General features: G+C 40.8%; 1 long non-coding RNA gene across 1 annotated transcript in view; it reads left to right on the forward strand.

The window, feature by feature from the left end:
- The window catches only part of LOC309615421, a 137,233-nt gene extending 118,337 nt beyond the window's left edge, over nt 1-18,896 (forward strand). Inside the window, exon 2 of the long non-coding RNA XR_014236812.1 lies at nt 18,621-18,896. This is a non-coding gene — a long non-coding RNA (uncharacterized lncRNA). The remainder of the gene's footprint in view (nt 1-18,620) is intronic.
- Nucleotides 18,897-24,348: the final 5,452 nt, after the last annotated feature.

Below are 24,348 nucleotides of genomic sequence, written 5' to 3' on the forward strand. Positions count from 1 at the left end.
ATAAATGAAGAGGAAATAGGCAATCTACCTGAAAAAGAATTCAGAGTAATGATAGTAAAGATGATTCAGAATCTCGGAAGTAGAATGGAAGCACAGACTGAGAAAATACAAGAAATGTTTAACAAAGATCTAGAAGAACTAAAGAACAAACAAACAAAGATGAACAACACAATAACTGAAATTAAAATTACTCTAGGGCTTCCCTAGTGGTGCAGTGGTTAAGAATCTGCCTGCCAATGCAGGGGACATGGGTTCAAGCCCTGGTCCAGGAAGATCTCACATGCTGTGGAGCAACTAAGCCCATGCACCACAACTACTGAGCCTGCACTCTAGAGCCCGCAAGCCACAACTACTGAGCCTGCATGCCACAAATACTGAAGCCCGTGTGCCTAGAGCCTGTGTTCCACAACAAGAGAAGCCACTTCAATGAGAAGCCCGTGCACCACAGTGAAGAGTAACCCCCACTCGCCGCAACTAGAGGAAGCCTGTGCACAGCAACGAAGACCAAATGCAGCCATAAATAAATAAATAAATAAATAAATAAATAAATAAATAAAAATACTCTAGAAGGAATCAATATCAGAATAACTGAGGCAGAAGAATGAATAAGTGAGTTGGAAGACAGAATGGTGGAAATAACTGCCGAGGAGCAGAATAAAGAAAAAAAGAATGAAAAGAATTGAGGACAATCTCAGAGACCTCTGGGACAATACTAAACGCACCAACATTTGAATTATAGGGGTCTCAGAAGAAGAAGAGAAAAAGAAATGGTCTGAGAAAATATTTGAAGAGATTATAGTTGAAAACTTCCCTAACATGGGAAAGGAAATAGTCACCCAAGTCCAGGAAACAAAGAGAGTCCCATACAGGATAAACCCTAGGAACAACACACCAAGACACATATTAATCAAACTAACAAAAATTAAGTTCAAAGAAAAAATATTAAAAGCAGCAAGGGAAAAACAAAAAATAACATACAAAGTAATCACCATAAGGTTAGCAGCTGATTTCTCAGTGGAAACTCTGCAGGCCAGAAGGGAGTGGCAGGATATACCTAAAGTGATGAAAGAGGAAAATCTACAACCAAGATTGCTCTACCCAGCAAGGATCTCATTCAGGTTCGATGGAGAAGTCAAAAGCTTTTCAGACAAACAAGAGCTAAGAGAATTCAGCACCACCAAACCAGCTTTACAACAAATGCTAAAGAAACTTCTCTAAGTGGAAAACACAAGAGAAGAAAAAGACCCACAAAAACAAACCCAAAACAATTAAGAAAATGGTAATAATAACATACATATCGATAATAACCTTGAATGTAAATGGATTAAATGCCCCAACCAAAAGACACAAACTGGCTGAATTGATACAAAAACAAGACCCATCTATATGCTGTCTACAAGAGACCCACTTCAGACCTAGGGACACATACAGACTGAAGGAGAAGGGATGGAAAAAGATATTCCATGCAAATGGAAATCAAAAGAAAGCTGCAGTAGCAATACTCATATCAGATAAAATAGACTTTAAAATAAAGACTGTTACAAGAGATAAGGAGGGACACTACATAATGATCAAAGGATCAATCCAAGAAGATGATATAACAATTTTAAATGTTTATGCACCTAACATAGGAGCATCCTAAAACATGAGGCAAATGCTAACAACCATGAAAGGAGAAATCGACAGTAATACAATAAGAGTAGGGGACTTTAACACCCCACTTACACCAATGGACATATCATCCAAACAGAAAATAAATAAGGAAACACAAGCTTTAAATGACACAATAGACCAGATAGATCTAATAGATATTTATAGAACATTCCACCCAAAAGTGGCAGAATACACTTTCTTCTCAAGTGGACATGGAACATTCTCCAGGACAGATCACATCTTGGGTCACAAATCAAGCCTCGGAAAATTTAAGAAAATTGAAATTGTATCAAGCATCTTTTCTGACCACAATGCTATGAGATTGGAAATCAATTACAGGAAAATAACTGCAAAAAACACAAATATATGGAGGCTAAATAGTGCACTACTAAATAACCAAGAGATCACTGAAGAAATCAAAGAAGAAATAAAAAAATACATAGAAACAAATGACAATGAAAACAGGAAGACCCAAAACCTATGGGATGCAGCAAAAGCAGTTCTAAGAGGGAAGTTTATAGCAATTCAATCTCACCTCAAGAAACAAGAAAAATCGCAAATAAACAATCTAATCCTACACTTAAAACAACTAGAGAAAGAAGAACAAATAAAACCCAAACTCAGTAGAAGGAAAGAAATCATAAAGATCAGAGCAGAAATAAATGAAATAGAAATGAAAAACAATAGCAAAGATCAATAAAACTAAAAGCTGTTTCTTTGAGAAGATAAACAAAATTGATAAACCCTTAGTGAGACTCATCAAGAAAAAAAGGGAGAGGACACAAATCAATAAAATTAGAAATGAAAAAGGAGAAATCACAACTGATACTGCAGAAAAACAAAGGATTATAGGAGACTACTACAAACAACTATATGCCAATAAAATGGACAATCACGAAGAAATGGACAAATTCTTGGAAAGGTACAATTTTCCAAGACTGAACCAGGAAGAATTATAAAATATAACCAGACCTATCACAAGTAATGAAATTGAAACCGTAATTAAAAATCTTCCAACAAACAAAAGTCCAGGACCAGATGGCTTCATGGGAGAAGTCTATCAAACCTTTAGGGAAGAGCTAACACTGATCCTTCTCAAACTCTTCCAAAAAATTGCAGAGGGAGGAAGGAACACTCCCAGATTCATTCTACAAAGCCACCACCACCCTGATACCAAAACCAGAAAAAGATATCACAAAAAAAGAAAATTATAGACCAATATCACTGATGAACATAGATGCAAAAATCCTGAACAAAATACTAGCAAACAGAATCCAACAGCACATTAAAAGAATCATACACCATGATTAAGTGGGATTTATCCCAGGGAGGCAAGGATTCTTCAATATACGCAAAGCAATCAATGTGATACACCACATTAACAAATTAAGGAATAAAAAACATATGATCTTCTCAAAAGATGCGGGAAAAGCTTTTGACAAAATTCAGCACCCATTTATGATAAAAACTCTCCAGAAAATGGGCATAGAGGGAATCTACCTCAACATAATAAAGGCCATAATATGACAAACCCACAGTGAGCATCATACTCAGTGGTGAAAAACTGAAAGCATTTCCACTAGGATCAGGAACAAGACAAGGATGTCCACTCTCACCACTATTATTCAACATAGTTTTGGAAGTCCTAGCCACAGCAATCAGAGAAGAAAAAGAAATAAAAGGAATATAAATTGGAAAAGAAGAAGTAAAACTGTCACTTTTTGCAGATGACATGATACTATACATAGAAAATCCTAGAGATGTCACCAGAAAACTACTAGAATTAATCAATGAATTTGGTAAGGTTGCAGGATACAAAATTAATGCACAGAAATCTCTGGCATTCCTATACACCAACAACAAAAAATCAGAAAGAGAAATTAAGCAAACACTCCCATTTACCATTGCAACAAAAAGAATAAAATACCTAGGAAATAAACCTGCCAGAGGAGGCAAAAGACTTGTACTCAGAAAACTATAAAACACTGATGAAAGAAATCAAAGATGACATAAACAGATGGAGAGATATACCATGCTCTTGGATTGGAACAATCAATATTGTGAAAATGACTATACTACCCAAAGCAATCTACAGATTCAATGCAATCCCTATCAAACTACCAATGGCATTCTTCACAGAATTAGAACAAAAAAATCTTACAATTCATATGGAAACACAAAAGACTCCGAATAGCTAAAGCAATCTTGAGAAAGAGAAACAGAGCTGGAGGAATCAGGCTCCCTGACTTCAAACTATACCACAAAGCTACAGTAATCAAGACAGCATGGGGCTTCCCTGGTGGCGCAGTGGTTGAGAGTCTGCCTGCCAATGCAGGGGACACGGGTTCGAGCCCTGGTCTGGGAGGATCCCACATGCCGCGGAGCAACTGGGCCCGTGAGCCACAATTACTGAGCCTGAGCGTCTGGAGCCTGTGCTCCGCAACAAGAGAGGCCACGATAGTGAGAGGCCCGCGCACCGCGATGAAGAGTGGCCCCCACTTGCCACAACTAGAGAAAGCCCTCGCACAGAAACGAAGACCCAATTTAGCCATAAATAAATTTTAAAAAATTAAAAAAAAAAAAAAAGACAGCATGGTACTGGCACAAAAACAGAAATATAGATAAATGGTACAGGATAGAATGCCCAGAGATAAACCCACGCACATATGGGCACCTAATTTATGACAAAGGCAGTAAGAACATACAATGGAGAAAAGACAGCCTCTTCAATAAGTGGTGCTGGGAAAACTGGACAGCTACATGTAAAAGAATGAAATTAGAACACTCCCTAACACCATACACAAAAATAAACTCCAAATGGATTAAAGACCTAAATGTAAGACCAGACACTATAAAACTCTTAGAGGAAAACATAGGAAAAACACTCTTTGACATAAACCACAGCAAGATCTTTTTTGACCCACCTCCTAGAGTAACAGAAATAGAAACAAAACTAAACAAATGGGACTTAATTAAACTTAAAAGCTTTTGCACAGCAAAGGAAACCATAAACAAGACAAAAAGACAACCCTCAGAATGGGAGAAAATATTTGCAAATGAAACAACAGACAAAGGATTAATCTCCAAAATTTACAAACAGCTCATGGAGCTCACTCTCAAAAAACAAACAATCCAGTTAAAAAATGGGCAGAAGACCTAAACAGACATTTCACCAAGGAAGACATACAGATGGCCAAGAGGCACATGAAAAGATGCTCAACATCACTAATTATTAGAGAAATGCAAATCAGAACTACAATGAGGTATCACCTCATGCCAGTCAGAATGGCCATTATCAAAAAAGCTAGAAACAATAAATGCTGGAAAGGGTGTGGTGAAAAGGGAACCCTCCTGCACTGTTGGTAGGAATGTAAACTGATACAACCACTATGGGAAACAGTATGTAGGTTCCTTAAAAAAACTAAAAACAGAACTACCATATGACCCAGCAATCCCACTGCTGGGTATATACCCTGAGAAAACCATAATTCAAAATGAGACATGCACCACAGTTTTCATTGCAGCAATATTTACAATAACCAGGACATGGAACCAACCTAGATGTCTATCAACAGATGAATAGATGCAGAATATGTGGCACATATATACAATGGAATATTACTCAGCCATAAAAAGAAATGAAATTGAGTTATTTGTAGTGAGGTGGATGGACCTAGAGTCTGTCATACAGAGTGAAGTAAGTCAGAAAGAGAAAAACAAATACTGTATGCTAATGCATATATATGGAATCTAAAAAAAAAAAAAGGAACTGATGAACCTAGCTGCAGGGCAGGAATAAAGGGGTAGACATAAAGAATGGACTTGAGGACATGGGGTGGGAGGGCGAAGCTGGGGCGAAGTGAGAGTAGCGTCGACATATATACACTACCAAATGTAAAACAGTTGGCTGGTGGGAAGCAGCAGCATAGCACAGGGAGATCAGCTTGCTGCTTTGCGATGACCTAGAGGGGTGGGATAGGAAGGATGGGAGGGAGGCTCAAGAGGGAGGGGATATGGCGACATGTATATGCATATGGCTGATTCGCTTTGTTGTGCAACAGAAATTAACACGGTATTGTGAAGCAATTATACTCCAATAAAGATCTATTTAAAAAAACCCAAAAAACAAAAAAACAAAATTAAATACTTACATATAAATTTAACAAAATATGTACAAGATCTGTATGAGGAAAACTACAAACCTCTAATAAATGAAATCAGAGAAGAACTAAATAAATGGAGAGATAGTCCATGTTCACTGATAGAAAGACTCAATATTGTCACCATGTCAGTCTTCCAACTTGATCTATAGATTCAATGGCATCCCAACCAACATCCCAGCAAATTATTTTGTCGATATGGACAAACTGATTTTTAAGTTTATGAGGAGAGGGAAAAGACCTAGAAGAGTCAACACAATACTGAAGAAGAACAAAGTTGGAGGACTGATGCTACCTCACTACCAGAGTTACCATAAGTTTACAGTAATCAAGACACTGTGGTATTGGTGAAAGAATAGACAAATAGATCAATGGAAAAGAATAGACAGCCCAGAAATAGACCCTCATGGGTATAGATCAACTGATCTTTGACAAAGGAGCAAAGACAATACAATGGAGCAAAGATAATCCCTTCAACAGAGGGTGCTCAAATAACTGGACATCCACATACAAAAAAAAGAAAAGAATCTAGACACAGAACTTACACTCTTCACAAAAATTAAATCAACATAGATCACAGGCCTAAATGTAAAATGCCAAACTATAAAACTTCTAGGAGATAACATAGCAGAAACCTCAGCTGACCTTGGGTATGGAAATGACTCTTTAGATATAACACCAAAGGCACCGTCCTTGAGAGACATCAAGGATAATGTGGATTCCATTAAAATGAAAAACTTGTGCTCTGGGAAAGACAATGGCAGGAGAACAAGAAGACAAGCCACAGACTGGGAGAAAATATTTGCAAACGGTATGTCTCATAAAGGACTGTTATCCAAGATATACAAAGGACTCTTAAAAACAGAACAATAAGAAAACACACAACCTATCTGACACATTGTAAATCAACTATACTTAAAAAACAAAACAAAACAGGGGTTTCCCTTGTGGTCCATTGGTTAAGAACCCACCTTCCAATGCAAGAGACACAGGTTTGATCCCTGGTCTGGGAAGACCCCACATGCCACAGAGCAACTAAGCCCACGTGTCACAACTACTGAGCCTGCACTCTAGAGCCTGCGAGCCACAACTACTGAAGCCTGCATGCCTAGAGCCCGTGCTCTGCAACTAGAGAAGCCACCGCAAGGAGAAGCCCGCGCACCGCAATGAAGAGTAGCCCCCACGTGCAGCAATGAAGACCCAATGCAGCCAAAAATAAAATAAAATAATAAAATATAATAATAATAAATAAATAAATAAAGGGACTTCCCTGGTGGTCCAGTGGTTAAGAATCTGCCTTCCAATGTAGGGGACACAGGTTCAAGCCCTGGTCAAGGAACTAAGATCCCACATGCTGCAGGGAAACTAAGCCTGAGCACCGCAACTACTGAGCCTGTGAGCCACAACTAGAGAGAAGCACATGCGCCTCAAGGAAGAGCCCATGCGCTGCAACTAAGACCCAATGCAGCCAAAAATAAATAAATAAATAAAATATTTTTTTAAAAAAGAAAGAAAATACACAACCTGATTTAAAAAATGGGCCAAAGACCTTAACAGACACCTCATCAAAGAAGATATTCAGATGGCAAATAAGCATATGAGAAGATGCTCCACATTATATGTCATTATGGGAATGCAAATAAAGACAGCAATAAGATACCACCCCTACTAGAATGGCCAAAATCTGGAACACTGACAACACCGAATGCTGAGGGTGTGGAGCAGGAAGAACTCTCACTCACTGCTGGTGGGAACGCAAAACGGTGCAGCCACTTTTTTGTTTTTAATAAATTTATTTATTTATTTATTTACTTATTTTTGGCTGCGTTGGGTCTTTGTTGCTGCGCGTGGGCTTTCCTCAGTTCTGGCGAGCAGGGACTACTCTTCGTTGTGGTGCACGAGCTTCTTACTGTGCTGGCTTCTCTTGTTGTGCAGCACGGGCTCTAAGCGTGCGGGCTTCAGTAGTTGTGGTGTGTAGGCTTCAGTAGTTGTGGCGCACGGGCTTAGTTGTTCCGCAGCATGTGGGATCTCCCTGGACCAGGGCTCGAACCCGGGTCCCCTGCATTGGCAGACGGATTCTCAACCACTGCACCACCAGGGAAGCCCCAGTGCAGCCACTTTGGAAGACAGTTCAGCAGTTTCTAAAAAACTAAACCTACTCTTACCATATGATCCGGTAACCATGCTCCTTGGTATTGATCCAAATGAGCTGAAAACTTACGTCCATGCAAAAACCTGCACACAGATGTTTATAGCAGCTTCATTCATAATTGCCAAACTTGAAACAACTAACATGTCCTTCAGTAGGTGAGTGGATAAATAAATTGTGGTGCATCCAGACAATGTAATATTAGTGTGAAAAAGAAATGAGCTACGATGTCATGAAAAGGCATGGAGGAAACTTAAATGTAAATTATGAAGTGAAAGAACCCAATCTGAGAAGGCTTCATGCAATATGATTCCACCATTATGACATTCTGAAAAAGGCAAGGTTATGGAGACAACAAAAAGAAAAGATCAGTGGTTGCCAGGGGTTGTGTGGGGAGAGGGATGAATAACCAGAGCATGGAAGACTTTTAGGGCAGTGAAAATACTCTGTGTGATACTATAATTTTACGTGTTTATAAACCCATAGAATGTACAACTCCAAGAATGAACCCTATGGTAAACTATGGGTTTAGGGTGATTATGATGTGTCAATGTAGGTTCATCAACTGTAACAAATGTACCCCTACAGTGGGAAATGTTGGTATCCGTGGATGATACACGTGGCGGGGGCGGGTCTACGGGAACTCTCTGTGCCTTCCTCTTAATTTTGCTGTAAACCTAAAGCTGCCATGAAAAAATAAAGGCCTAAAAAAGAAGAAAGTTTCTCAACCTAGTAAAGGGTTTATTATTCAGAGTTTGATGCAGACAACAGGTGCCCTTCAGGTATTCTAATCAGGAGAGGATTGTTACGTACGTGTATTTGTCTCCCCACACCCATTCTCCACTTTCTTCCATCTTGCCCTCTGATCTGCGAAGGTGAACGTGCATGGACCACACCACACAGGCTCCTGTGCCCTCTGACCTCCAGTTGAGTCTGGAAGGAAACTGGAGGGAAGAATCATGTTGCTAGATAAGATATGGATGTCCAGTTAAACTTGGATTTCAGGTAAACAATGAATAATTTTTTAGTGTAAGTGTGCACCAGGCAAAGTTTGGAACACATTTATGCTAAAATATCATTTGTTGTTTAACTGAAACTCAAAATGAGCTAGGTGTCTTGTTTTCTGTTTGCTAAACTTGACAACCCTAGGGAGGAAGGAGAGTGAAGTGGAAACATCCCCGTGGGGTCACTGTGGTTCGGCTGAGTCCCTTGACCAAAGGCCACAGTTCCACCTCGAAGCCTCTCGTTCAGCTTTCTCCCTCCGGGTCGGGTACAGCCCTGCTGGCCTCCTCAGGGCACACTCGGTCCCTGGCTCTACATGACACTCTCCTCCGTGGTTTCCCTCCACCTTGTAGTTTCCCTTCATCCTTTAAAATAGTACTTTTATTAAAATGTCATCCAGTTACTGAATGTCTTATGAGGACGCTCACTGATACAGGATTCAGTACTAGGAACTAGGTGCTTTTAACATCACGAAGGGTTGGAGGAGTGGAAACTAGGCTGTGATGGCTAATTTAACGTACCAGCTTCTCTGGATTATGGGGTGCCCAGATATTTGGTTACACGTTATTCTGAGTGTGTCTTGAAGGGTGTTTCTGGACAAGGTTGGTATTAGAACCGGCAGTCTGAGTACAGCAGATAGCGCCCCCCCTCCAAGTGAAGGTGGCCCCCCACCCCCCGTGAAGCTGGGGCTCAGTCAAGACACTGAAGGCCCGGCTAGAATACAAAGGCTGAGTGAGGGAGGGTTCCATCTCCGCCTGACTGTCTTCAGCCTGGGATGCTGGCCCTCACCTGTCTTGGGATTAGGACTCAGAGTGGAACTTACACCATCTCTCTGTTCCCAGGCCGCAGATTTGGACTAGATTTAGACCATGACCTCCCCTCTTCTCAGGCCTTGGGACGAGGCTGCAGCTGTCCTGTCGGCTGTCTCTGGCTGCCAGCTTGCCGAGTGCAGACAGTCACGGAGCCATTTCCTTAAGGTCTCTCTGTCTCTGTTTCTCTCCACCTGCCCTATTGGTTCTGTTTCTCTGGAGAACCCTGACGAATAGATTGTGGTGCCAAGAGTGGCTCTAGACGAGCCGAGTATTAAGGATGAGTTTTCGGAATTGGCCTGGAGTTTCTGGAATTGGCCCCTAATCTAATTATATAAAGATGCTAATGACCCTAGTTCCAGTAGTAAACAGCTTACTAATAGTCCATGGTGTGATCTGGCGATCGAGACGCACAAAATATATCCATCGGATACTCCTAATAGATCGCTTGTAAGAAGCAAGGAGGCAGATGACTGTGAATATGATATTTGTGAGCATTTTCTTCCTCTGCAATCTCTTCTATTTTTATTTATTTATTTTTTATTAATTGATATTGAGTACAGTTGCTCTACAATGTTGTGTTACTTTCTGCTGTGCAGCAAAGTGAATCAGTTACAGGTACACATATATCCACTCTATTTTGGACGTCCTTCCCTTCTAGGTCACCACAGAGCACTGAGTAGAGTTCCCTATGCTATGCAGTAGGTTCTCATTACTTACCTATTTTACACATAGCAGTGTGTATATGTCAATCCCAATCTCCCAATTCATCCCACCTCCCTTCCCCCCTTGGTAACTGTAAGTTTGTTTCCGACATCTGTGACTCTTTCTGCTTTGCAAGTAAGTTCATTTGTACCATTTTCCTAGATTCCACAAATAAGCAATATTATATGATATTCGTTTTTCTCTTTCTGACTTGCTTCACTCTGTATGACAATCTCTAGGTCCATCCATGCTGCTGCAAATGGCATTGTTTTCTTCTTTTTTTATGGCTGAGTAATATTCCACTGTATATATGTGCCACATCTTCTTTATCCATTCCTCTGTTGATGGATATTTAGGTTGCTTCCATGTCCTGGCTACTGTAAATATTTGCAAGCATTTTGGAAAAACTAATGAACATAATGAGATCGACTAGTTGCTGGACAAAGTAGTGGAAGAAAAGGATGAGCTCAGGTACTCAGACTCCCAGCTCAAGTGTTGTATAATGACCCGAAGGTGGCTGTGTCTTCCCTGAAGGAGACTCTTATCTCTTGTAGCGCCAGGGCTGAAGTGGCTGAAAACAAAAAAGCACAGTCTCCTGCTGTGATTTACAGTGAGTCACAAGGCGAACTGCCAGTCCCACCGTGTGTTTGCTGTGGAGGTGAGGGTGCTGCTTTGCGAGCAGGGGATTCTGCGAGGTGGAGGGAGGGGGGTTGGGGGGGGAAGACCCTGGGGAAGGTGGGGACACTGAGCCCCGAGTTCTGATGAGTCTTTTTGACAGGTGGAGAGCCCCACCCCCCGTGGAAGTAGCCCCCCGGCCCCCCTCCCCTTCCCAGGTGGAGTCGGGCTCTTCGCCCCTGCCTGGCCTGAGGCAGTTCGCAGGGGGTTCCCCTCAGGAGCCACCGCCTCGGCCACCCTAGCCCCGTGACTCGCTAGTCATGTGCCAACGGGTACCTAAAGGGGGGGCACGAAGTGCGGCCCCTGAGGAGGCGTACTGCGCTCCAAAGAACTCCTTGAGTCTCTAATTTTTACAGCCAGGAGTCTGGGGGAAGGGTGGGGACGGACACTGAGAGCTGGGAGAACGGTGGAGGGAATGTGAGTCCAGATCAGGCTAATTTATTGATTCGAGCGCACGAAGCAGAGAGTCTGCACTGAATGTTGCCGCCTGGGAGTTGGAAAACGGTATCTGGTTGGTTGGCTGAAACGTGGACCAAAAGTTGCCCAAATCGTGAGCTGGAAATAGCAGAACTGCCTTAGTTTAATGAAGAGGCAGGGAGACAAAGGCTTAGGGAGCTTCAAATGTTAAGAGTGGATTTGTCTTTTAAGACTTACTCACCAGCACTGGGAAGGTCCAGAACACCTACCTTTCACTAACACTGGGAGAAATACATTTGTGAGGGGAGAGCTGGCACCCTTGAAGAGCTCCGTGGTCACTCTTCTCTGTCGGCCGGACCTTCCAGTGGGAACTGCAGTCATGCTTTGGGAAACCGAAATGCCAGGGAATAACTGGATCCCAGGTGGGAGGGGCCCACTGCCAAAGGCTAGTTGACTGTGTTCCTACAGATAAGATAGATAGGAAGCCTATTACATCCTTACTTTATGTGTAGAATCAGAAAATTTCTAGGTCAGTTGAATGAAAGTCTCACCTGAATCAGAAAATCAGGGCATCATGGCCCATCAATCAGTTCCCACACTTGAGCTAGTTTACAGGTTCAGAGCCCTTGAATGAACAAGAGGACAGGTCCTCAGAGCAAGGTTCCCAGGGCACTGCCCGAAATTCATGCTGTTAATCTTCCTCCCAGCCTTCACCAAAGGCACAGATGGCCTTTTACCAGCTTCACTGTGCTTTGGGGAAAAGGAAATGATCAGACTTTTCAGGGACTACTGGACACTGGCTTTGAATGGACACTGATTTCAGGAGACCCTATGTCCCTGTGGCCCCCCAGTCAGAGTAGGGGCTTGTGGAGGTCAGGTGATCAATGGAGGTTTAGCTCACGTCTTTCACACAGTGAGCCCCGTGGGTCCCCAAACACATCCTGTGTTTTTCTCCCAGTTCCACAATGCATAATTGGAATAGACATACTCAGCAGCTGGCTGTACCCCTTTACTTGTTCCCGGACTTGTGGAGTGAGAGCTTAGAGGTGAGAAAGAACACGTCCCTGTCCATAAGGCCCACCAGGAGCAGTTTGCTCTCAGCTGGCAAAGCTGGCAATTAGACCTTCACTGTCCTACCTCGGGTGATATCAACTCTCCAGCCCTGTGTCAGAGTTTAGTTCACAGGGGTCTTGATCACATTTGTAAGTGTACAATACATTATTGTGAAGGAGCTCTTTATATATTCTGGCTATGAATCCCTTATCAGATACATGGCTTATAAATATTTTCTCCCATTCCATAGGTTGACTTTTCACCCTGTTGATTGTTTCTTTTTTCCTTTTTTTTTTTGTTGCTTGTTTCCTTTGCTGTTTTTAAATTTATTTATTTATTTATTTATGGCTGTGTTGGGCCTTCGTTTCTGTGCCAGGGCTTTCTCTAGTTGTGGCAAGCGGGGGCCACTCTTCATCGTGGTGCGTGGGCCTCTCACTATCGCGGCCTCTCTTGTTGCAGAGCACAGGCTCCAGACGTGCAGGTTCAGCAATTGTGGCTCATGGGCCCAGTTGCTCCACGGCATGCGGGATCTTCCCAGATCAGGGCTCGAACCCGTGTCCCCTGCATTGGCAGGCAGATTCTCAACCACTGCGCCACCAGGGAAGCCCCTCCTTTGCTGTTTTTAATTTTGATATAGTCCTATTGTCTAATTTTGCTCCTGTTACCTGTGTTTTTGGTGTCATATCCAAGAAATCATTGCCAAATCCAATGTCATGAAGCTATCCCCCTACGTTTTATTCTAAGTGTTTTATAGTTTTAGCACTTCATCTGAGGTCTTTGATCCATTTCAAGTTAATTTTTATATACGGTGTAAGGTAAGAATCCAACTTCAAAAGAAAAAGAAGTGGAGGTATCACATGTCCTGACTTCAAAACATGCCACAAAGCTACAGTCATCAAAACAGTGTGGTCCTGACATAAACACAGACTTGTAGACCAATGGAATGAATAGAGAACCCAGAAAAGAACCCTCAAGTACATGGTCAAATGGTCTTTGATAACAGTGCAAAGGTCCAAAATGTAGTTGCTTATGCTAAGCCCCATGTCACAAAACTGAGACTTAATTATAGTTTTAGTTGTCTTACTTAGATTATTACTACTTAAGTAATCTGCCGTATAGACCCCTTCCATCCCCTAAAGGAAAGTAACTTTGTAATAACCAACATGATTTTTGCAGTTTCGCCTCATATAATTTCCCTGTTCCTGCTCCCTTCTGCCTATAAAAGCCTTTCGTTTTGTACAGCTTCTTTTTTTTTTTTTTTTTTTTGCCGCACTTTGCGGCTTGTGGGATTTTAGTTCCCTGACGAGGGATTAAACCTGGGCCCTTGGCAGTGAGGGTGTAGAGTCCTAACCACTTGACCACCAGAGATTTTTAAAAAATATTTATTTATTTATTTGGCTGTGCTGGGTCTTAGTTGCAGCACATGGGATCTTTAGTTGTGGATGCAGACTCTTAGTTGCGGCATCCAGGATCTAGTTCCCTGACCAGGGATTGAACCCGGGCCCCCTGCACTGGGAGCACAGAGTCTTAACCACTGGATCACCTGGGAAGTTCCCTCTGTACAGCTTCTTGAAACTCCTTTCTATCTGCCAGATTGGATGCTGCCAAATTTGAATCGATTTTTGCTCAAATAAACTCTTTAAAAATTTTAATATGCCTCAGTTTACCTTTTAACAGTCTCTTCAACAAATGGTATTGGAAAAACTGGATATCAACATGTGAAGGAAAGAAGCTGGACCTCTACCTTACCCCATATACAAAAATTAATTCAAAATGGATTAAAGACCTAAATGTAAGACCTCAAACTTATAAAACTCCTAGAAGAAAACAGGGGAAAAGCTTCATGGTATTTGATTTGGCAATGATTTCTTGGACATGACACCAAAAGCACAGGCAACAGAAGCAAAAATAGAAAAATGAGACCACATCAAACTTTAAAACTTCTGCAGAGCAAAGGAAACAATCAACAGAGTGAAAGGCAATTTACATAATGGGAGAAAATATTTGCAAACCGTATATCTGATAAGGAATATATAGAACTTCACAATAATATAGTGTATACTTTAAAATTTAAGAGAGTAGATCTCGTGTTAAGTGTTCTTAATATAACAAAATAAATTTGGAACTCTCATGCAGTATTTTTGGGAATGTAAAAGAGTGCAGCCACTATGGAAAACGGTATGGAGGATCCTCAAAAAATTAAAAATTTAATTAGCGTATGATCCAGCAATCCCACTTCAGGGTATAAATTCAAAATAATTGAAAACATAGCAGCATTGGGACTTCCCTGGTGGCATAGTGGTTGAGAGTCCGCCTGCCAGTGCAGGGGACATGGGTTCAACCCCTGGTCCGGGAAGAACCCACATGCCGTGGAGCAACTAAACCTGTGTACCACAACTACTGAGTCTGTGCTCTAGAGCCCGAGAGCCACAACTACTGAGCCTGAAAGCCACAACTACTGAGCCCACGTGCCACAACTACTGAAGCCCGCATGCCTAGAGCCCATGCTCCGCAACAAGAGATGCCACTGCAATGAGAAGCCCACACACTGCAATGAAGAGTAGTCCCCGGTCACCGCAACTAGAGAGAGCCCGTGTGCAGCAACGAAGACCCAACACAGCCAAAAAAAAAAAAGAAAAAGAAAAAAAAGAAAACATAGCAGCATTATTCACAATAGCCAAGAGATGGAGGCAACACAAAGGTCCACCAGTGGATGACTGGATAAACAAAATGTTGTACTGTATATACATACAATGAAATATCATTCAGCCTTAAAAAAAGGAAATCTTGTCACATGTTACAATATGGATGACTTGAGGACATTATGCTCAGTGAAATAAGCAAGTCACAAAAGACAAATACTATATGATTCTACTTATATGAGGTACCTAGAATAGTCACAATGTTAGGAACAGAAAGTAGAATCATGGTTGTCAGTGAGTTTGGAGAGAGGGAAAAAGAAAATTGTTCAATAGATACAGTTTCAGTTTTGCAAGATGAAAAAGTTCTAGAGATTTGTTGCAGAAAATGTGCATATAGTTAACACTATTGTAGCATACATTTTTTAAATGGTTATGATGGTGTTTCTTAACCACATAAAATAAAAAATAATAATAAAAGAAAAAAAGAATCCAACTTCATTCTTTTTCATGTTGACATCCAGTTTTGACATCATCATTTATTGATAAGGTGGTCCTTTTCCCATTGAATAGTCTTGGCGCCCTTCTTGAAAGTCATTCGAAACTGAATCCAGCAGTATATTAAAAGGATTATAGGGAATTCCCTGGCAGCCCAGTGGTTAGGACTCTGCACTTTCACTGCTTAGGGCATGAGTTCAGGGAACAAAGATCCCGTATGTTGCGCTGCGTAGCCAAAAAAAAAAAAAAAAAAAAGAAAAAGGATTATACAGGATGAGCAAGTGGGATTTATTCCTGGAATGCAAGGAAGTTCCAATATACAAAAACTGATCAATGTAATATACTCTATTAACAGAATGAAGGGAAAAAAGAAAAAAACACATGATAATCTCAAATGATGCCAAAAAAGCATGTGGCAAAATGAGCAGCTTTTCATGACAAAAACACAAAATACACTAAGAATAGAAGGAAACGATCTCAAAATAATAAAGTCCATATATGAAAAATCAACAACTCAATGGTGAAAAATTTAAAGCTTTTCCCCTAAGAACAAAAATAAGATGAGGATTCAGTTTCCTCCACTTTTATTCAGCATAGCGTTGGAGGCAAGAATAAGAAAAAAAAGGCATCCAGACTGGAAAAGAAGTAAAACAATCTTTGTTCATAGATAACACAATTTTATATGAAATAAGCCCTAAAGATTCCATGGGGGGAAAAAAACAACTGTTAAGGCTAATTCAGTAAAATTTCAAGATACAAAATCAACACACAAAAATCAATTGCATTTCTAAACATTAAAAATGAGCAGGGAATTCCCCGGCAGTCCAGTGGCTAGGACTCCATGCTTCCATTGCAACCGGTTTGATCCCTGGTTGGGAACTAAGATCCTCACACCAGCATGACCAAAAAAAAGAAAAAAAGGAACAATCTGAAAAAGAAATTAAGAAATCAATTTCATTTATAAGATCATAAAAAATAATAAAATACTTAGGAATAAATTTAACCAAGGAGGTAAAAGACATTTTCACTGAAAACTACACAACATTGCTGAAAAAATTTAAAAAGACACAAACAAATGGAAAGATGTTTTCATCTTCCAGTCTTCAGCAAATGGTGGTGGCAAAACCAGATATTCACATGCAAAAGAATGAAGTTGGATCCTTACCTAATACCATATACGAAGTTTGACTCAAAGAGGATCAAAGACTTAAATGTAAGAGATAAAATTATAAATCTGTTAGAAAAAAAACATAGGGCTAAATATTTATGACCTTGAATTTGGCAATGATTTCTTGTACATGACACCAAAGGCACAGGCAACAAAAGAAAACATAGACAAATCAAACTTCATAAAAAAGTAAGCTTTTGCACATCAAAGGACTCTATCAACAGAGTAAAAAGGCAACCCACAGAGTGGGAGAAAATATTTGCAAATCACATATCTGATAAGGGATTATAATCTGCAATATATAGAGAACTCCTAAAATTCAACAACAGGGAAACAGTCGAATTAAAAAATGGGCAAAGGACTTGAATAGACATTTCTACAAAGAAGATGTACAAATGGCCAACAAGCACATGAAAAATGCTCAACAACACTCACTATGAGGGAAATGCACATGAAAACCACATGAGATACCACCTTTCACATCTATTAAGAAAACTAGAGGAAATTCCCTGGCGATCCAGTGGTTAGGACTCTGCGCTTCCACTGAAGGGGGCAGGGGTTCAATCCCTGGGGGTTGGGGGGGTGGGAAATAAGATCCCACAAGCCACGCGATGCAGCAAAAAAGAAAAAGAAAAAAAAATTACAAATATGTGGAAATTAAACACCACACTCTTGGGACTTCCCTGGTGGTGCAGTGGTTGAGAGTCCGCCTGCCAATTCAGGGGACATGGGTTCGAGCCCTGGTCCGGGAAGATCCCACATGCAGCGGAGCAACTAAGCCCGTGCGTCACAACTACTGAGCCTGCGCTCTAGAGGCTGCGAGCCACAACTACTGAAGCCCACGTGCCACAACTACTGAAGCCCGTGTGCCTAGAGCCTGTGCTCCGCAACAAGAGAAGCCACCACAGTGAGAAGCTCATGCACCACAACGAAGAGTAGCCCCTGCTTGCTGCAACTAGAGAAAGCCCGCACGCAGCAACGAAGAACCAATGCAGCCAAAAATAAATAAATAAATTTATAAAAAACAAACAAACAAAAAACACCACACTCTTAAAGGGTCAAAGGGTCACAGAAGGACTCACAAGGGAAATTAGAATATACACTGAGACAAATAAAAATAAAGACACAACACACCAAAACTTATAGAATACAGCAAAAGCAGTGATAAGAGGAAACCTTATAGCCCTAAATGCCTATAGTAAAAACGAACAGAGGTCTGAAATCACTAACCTAATTATATGCCATAAGTAACTAGAAAAAGAAGACCAAACGAACCCCAAACTTAGCAGAAGGAAGGACATAGCAAAGATTAGAGAAGAGATCAATGAAATAGAGAATAGAAAAACAACAGGGAAATCAAAAAACCCAAAAGTTGGTTCCTTGAAAAGATCAACAAACTTGACAAATGGTTAGATAATTTACTAAACAAAAAAGAGAGAAGACATGGGACTTCCCTGGTGGTCTAGTGGTTAAGACACCATACTTCTAATGCAGGGCATGTGGTGGGTTCGATCCCTGGTCGGGGAACTAAGTTTGGGGAACTAAGATCCCATGTGCGTCAAGGTGCAGCCAAATAAATAAATAAACAAATAAATCTCCTTCAATAAGATTTTTTTTTAAATGGAGAAGATAAACTACTAAAATCAGAGATGGAAATGGGGACATTACTATTGATTTTAAGAAATTAAAAAGAATTTGGGCTTCCCTGGTGGTACAGTGGTTGAGAATCTGCCTGCTAATGCAGGGGACACGGGTTCGAGCCCTGGTCTGGGAAAATCCCACGTGCCACGGAGCAGCTGGGCCCGTGAGCCACAATTACTGAGCCTGCGCATCTGGAGCCTGTGCCCCGCAACGAGAGAGGCCACGATGGTGAGAGGCCCGCGCACCACGATGAAGAGTGGCCCCCACTTGCCACAACTAGAGAAAGCCCTCGCACAGAAACGAAGACCCAACACAACCAAAAATAAAATTAATTAATTAATTAATTAAAAAAAAAAAGAATTATAAGAGTATCATACAAACAATTGTACACCAACAAGGTGGATAACTTAGATGAAATGAATAAATTCCTAGAAATACACAATCTATGACAACTGAATCATGAAGAAATAGAAAATCTGATTAGATCTCCTAATAGAGTGATTGACTCAGTAATCAAAAACCTTGCAATAAAAAAAAGCCCAGGACCAGATGTCTTTACTGGTGATTTCCACCAAACATTTTTTTTAATATATTTATTTTATTAATTTATTTGTTTGCTTGTTTATTTATTTATTTTTTGGCTGCGTTGGGTCTTCGTTGCTGTGCGCGGGTTTTCTCTAGTTGCGGCGAGTGGGGGCTACTCTTCATTGAGGTGCACGGGCTTCTCCTTGCGGTGGCTTCTCTTGTTGTGGAGCACAGGCTCTAGGCGCGTGAGCTTCAGTAGTTGTGTCACGTGGGCTTCAGTAGTTGTGGCTCGCGGGCTCTAGAGCACAGGCTCAGTAGTTGTGGTACATGGACTTAGTTGTTCCGATGCATGTGGGATCTTCCCGGACCAGGGCTTGAACCCATGTCCCCTGCACTGGCAGGCAGATTCTTAACCACTGAGCCACCAGGTAAGCCCCTCCACCAAACATTTAAAGAAGAAATAACATCGATCCTTATCAAACCCTTCCAAAAAATTGAAGAGAAGGAAACACTTCTTAATTCATTCTATGAGGCTACCATAATCTGATATCAAAGCCAGACAAGGACACTACAAGAAAAGAAAACTAAAGTTCAATATTCTTTATGAACATTGATGCAAAAATACTCAATACTAGCAAACTGAATTCGGATTTAAAGTTTTTAAAATTTTAAAATCAAAAGAATGAAGAGAAAAAAGCACTCCATCATCTCAATTGATGCAGAAAAAGCACTTGACAAAATTCAAGATCTCTTTATGATAAAAATAGTTGACAAGGACACTTCCCTGTTGGTCCAGTGGTTAAGACTCTGCGCTCCCAATGCAGGGGGCCCGGGTTCAATCCGTGGTCAGGGAACTAGATCCTGCATGCCGCAACTAAAAGAGGCCACATTCCTCAACAAAGATCGCACATGCAGCAACTAAGACCTGGTGCAGCCAAAAAAGAAAAAATGTTGATAAACTAGGAGTAGAAGGAAACTACCTCAACATAATAAAAGTCATTCATGAAAACCCCACAGCTAAATGGGGTTTTAACCCATCATACTCAAAACTTTTCCTCTCAAATCAGGAACAAGGCTTACAGACCGATTCAGGAAAGTAGTAGGACACAAAATCACACAAAAAAATCAGTTACTTTTCTATACACTAATAATAAGCAAACAAAAAAGGAAATTAAGAAACATAATTCCATTCACAAGAGCATCAAAGACAAATACAATGCTAAGGAATTAGGAATTAACTTAACCAAGGAGATGAAAGACATACAATGAAAACTACATAATATTGCTGTGAGAAATTAAAGCAGACCCAAATAAATGGAAACATATCCTGTGTTCATTGGAAGACAATATTGTTAATGACAATATCACCCAAAGTGGTCTACAGGCTCGATGCAATCTCCATCAAAATCCCAACAATGATTTTGCAGAAATAGAAAATCCATCCTGGGACCTCCCTGGCAGTCCAGTGGTTAAGATGCTACACTTCCATTGCAGCGGGTACAGGTTCGACCCCTGGTGGGGGAACTAAGATCCTGCATGCCACGTGGCCAAAAAAAAAAAAAAAAAAAAGGAAAAGAAAAAGAAAATCCATCCTAAAATTCATATGGAATCTCCAGGGATCCCAAAGCCAAAGTCATCTTGAAAAAGAAGAAAGCTGGAGGACTCACAGCTCCTAATTTCAAAACTTACTGTAAACTATAGTAATTAAAGCAGTGTGGTACTGGCTTAAAGACAGACCTATAAACAGTGGAATAAATAGCCCAGAAATAAGCCCTCCCCAGTGCTGTCAAGTGATTTACAGGGGTGCCAAGACCACCCCAGTAATATTTTAACAAAATTTTTATGACAAAATTCTTCCAAAATTGATTTTAGTGGTGAGGGAAGCCAGCATCCTATGCTAGTTCCCCATCTTAACAGAAACACAGGTATGATTTATTGTCTTTTTCTAGCTCCTTTGCATCAAGAAAGCAGCAAGTTCAACTGCAGGCAATTTCTGATCACCCAAATGCTGATCTCTGCAACGCAAATTATTTTTGTCCATTTTGAGACACTCCTGGTTAACAAGATGCTAGCTTACTTCATTTCCTCAGGGGTTGTAGTATCTCCCCACAGTAGTTAGAGAGGATATCAGAGGAGGGAATGACATCTCAGCTGTCAAGTGAAATCCCTTCTACATCAAGTTTCTTACCCCTGGGACCAAAGTCATGCTGCTTCCAGCCTAGCCATAAATAATGGCTGCTAGCGTGAGGTTTTCCTCATCAACTCTCTGGGCCAGAGTCGCTGCTCAGTAAACTGCTGCAATTTTCCTAATGTAGGATACAGAGGAACGACCTAGGAAGGGTTATCAAGTAGTATACAAGTCTAGATGGTTTGTTCTAGAGTTCCTTTTCATTGAAATAAAAAATGACTATTAGCAACACCAATTAGCTATGTGAACGGCAAGGGTTTTAACCTCTCTGTAACCCTTTTCAGCTTCTATGTCACTAATCAAAATACATTATGAGGAGGGTTTCAAAAGAGTCTTTAAAATTCTAAGCATGATTTGTACTTGTTAGATGGAATGAGGGCCTCTCTAGCCAGCAAGAATAAAGTTTTTGAAAATCTGTGTCTCTTCTACGCCTTTTAATTAATTCTCAAAGTCCAACGTGTAAAGGATATAACATAGAAGAACTTCTCTGTAATGCTATTTTCTAAAGAGTAAACTTTATCACGAAGACGGTGTGTTTCAGATTTTTCCAGAATTAATGGATTGTGTCATATGTAATTTTTCCCATAAAATAACCTCATCGCACCGATCTTAGAACATTTAGTGGTTTTGGTACATATAATATTTTATTCTTGTCTGCTCATTTAATCATGGATTGTCCTATTTAGAGCCTTATTTTTGCAGATAAGGGATTTTCTAAGTCAAGAAAAGGCATGCAATTTTTTCAAAAGAAGAGAAAGAACTTAAAAGCATTGATGAGTAGTCAGTCAAGTAAGAGAGGTTTACAGTTTCTTACCTAGTATCTACTAATTGCTATAATTCTCAGATTTACTAGGAAAGGTTTTTTTTTTTGGCTGAGCAGCATATAGGATCTTAGTTCCCCAGCCAGGGATCGAACCCTCGCCCCCAGCAGTAGAAGCCTGGAGTCCTAACCACCTGGGAAGTCTCGGAAACCATTCTTTTAATGGTTTTAATTCTTTTAATTCTCTGAAACCACTCTTTTAATTAATAAATTTATTTATTTATTTTGGCCGCACCGGGTCTTGGTTGCGGCATGCGTACTCTTAGTTGTGGCGTGCGGGATCTAGTTCCCCAACCAGGGATGAAACCTGGCTCCTTGCATTGGGAGCTCGAGGTTTTACCCACCGGATCACCAGGGAAGTCGCCCCTGAAACCATTCTTTTGACATGCATCTTAACTATCCAGGGCCAGTATCCTGTTTTCTCCCTCCTGAATCCCCTCAGGGCACACCTTGGGATGGGAGTGGGGATGCCATCCCTGAGGGCTTTATGACCACAACATCCTTTGTTTACTGATAGGACATATTTTGTCCACATGACCCAAGTTAATATTCCGCTTTGACAAAAGAAAAAATGCATTTGGATTAGCTTTAAAAAGTTTTCTCATAAATATTTGATTTAGTACATAAAACCTAATACATATCTGAATTTTTGAAAATTAGTCTATATCTGTTTCTGTAGATTAGAGTCCTAAAGTTAGAATGAGCGATCATTGCTCATTTCAGCAGCACATGTACTAAAATTGGAACGGTACAGAGACGATTAGCATGGCCCCCGTGCAAGGATGACATGCAAATTTGTGAAGCGTTCCATATTTTTTTTAATTTTCAAAAAAAATTTTAAAAAAGAATGAGATCATAGTATATGCAAATTTTAACTCTAACAGATATTTGTATTCATCTACCAGTTTGTATTCCAACTATTAGTACATGAGTGTAACTCTTTTTCTCATACTTCATCAGCACTGGTTGTTAACAGTTTTTATTGTTATTTAAGAAGCAAAAAATTGTTAAGAAGTTAAAAATTGTAAGATTTTTGTTTCAGGATGCCTACTGCAGCTAAATTTGTGATTGTAAAAAAACTGAAAATACCCTAAGCAGTAATTAATATACAAATAATTACAAATTAGGGAATATACTTTTTGCAGAATATCTACTATTAGCCATGAAGGAGGTGGAACTACAGGGTATTTCTCCCTAACTTCCGCAGTTCACATCCCGTGTGCCAGGACAATACTAAGTTCTTCACGTATATCAAAGCTTCCAACTCTCATTACAACCCCATGTGGTCAGTACTATCATCACACCTAACTTGTGTTTAAAACAAAATTCAACTAAGTTTGGAGAGCTAATTGGCTTTACTCAAAGATTCATGAAGCGGGCAGCATCCCTTCTAGCAGATAGAAGGGCCCTCCAAGGAGCTGTACAGAATGGAAGGTTTTTATAAGCTGGAGGGTGGGGCAAGGAAGTCATTAGCAAAAGAAAAGAAAGGGTTATTTGGGGCCAGGACATCATTTTTTGGGATAAAGGACTGGGCAAGGGTTTTGTCATGCAGACTGCCTCTCCTTCCTCTTGGTTGGGGGCAGGGGGAGGGGTGGGGGTGAGGATGGGATTACTTCATTGGTGCCAACCAGAAAATTCCAAACTGTCTGGTTAAGATTACATTTCTGGGGAAGGTTGAAACTGTAATTAGATTAGGCGTTAAATCTAGGCTTTAGCACAAGTGATGCCATTTTGGGCCTATGGATTTTTCCTTTAACGATTACAAATGAGGGAACCAAGGCAGTACCACATAGCAATACTGTAGACTACTAAGCAGCAATCAAAAAGGATTAGGTGGGGGGCTTCCCTGGTGGCGCAGTGGTTAAGAACCCGCCTGCCAATGCAGGAGACACGGGTTCGAGCCCTGGTCCGGGAAGATCTCACATGCCGCGGAGCAACTAAGCCCGTGCGCCGCAACCACTGAGCCTGCGCTCTAGAGCCCGCGAGCCACAATTACTGAGCCCACGTGCCACAGCTACTGAAGCCAGCCTGCCTAGAGCCCTTGCTCCCAACAAAAGAATCCACCACAATGAGAAGCCCGAGCACTGCAAGGAAGAGTAGACCCCGCCGCAACTAGAGAGAAAAGCACGTACAAAGACCCAATGCAGCCAAAAATAAATAGATAAATAAATTTATATATAAAAAAAAGGATTAGGTGGACCTACTTGTACTGATCTGGAACATGTCTGTACCATATCATTAACTGA

This window comes from Balaenoptera borealis (genome assembly GCF_965194805.1).
Source record: "Balaenoptera borealis genome assembly, chromosome: 18".
NCBI lineage: Eukaryota > Metazoa > Chordata > Mammalia > Artiodactyla > Balaenopteridae > Balaenoptera > Balaenoptera borealis.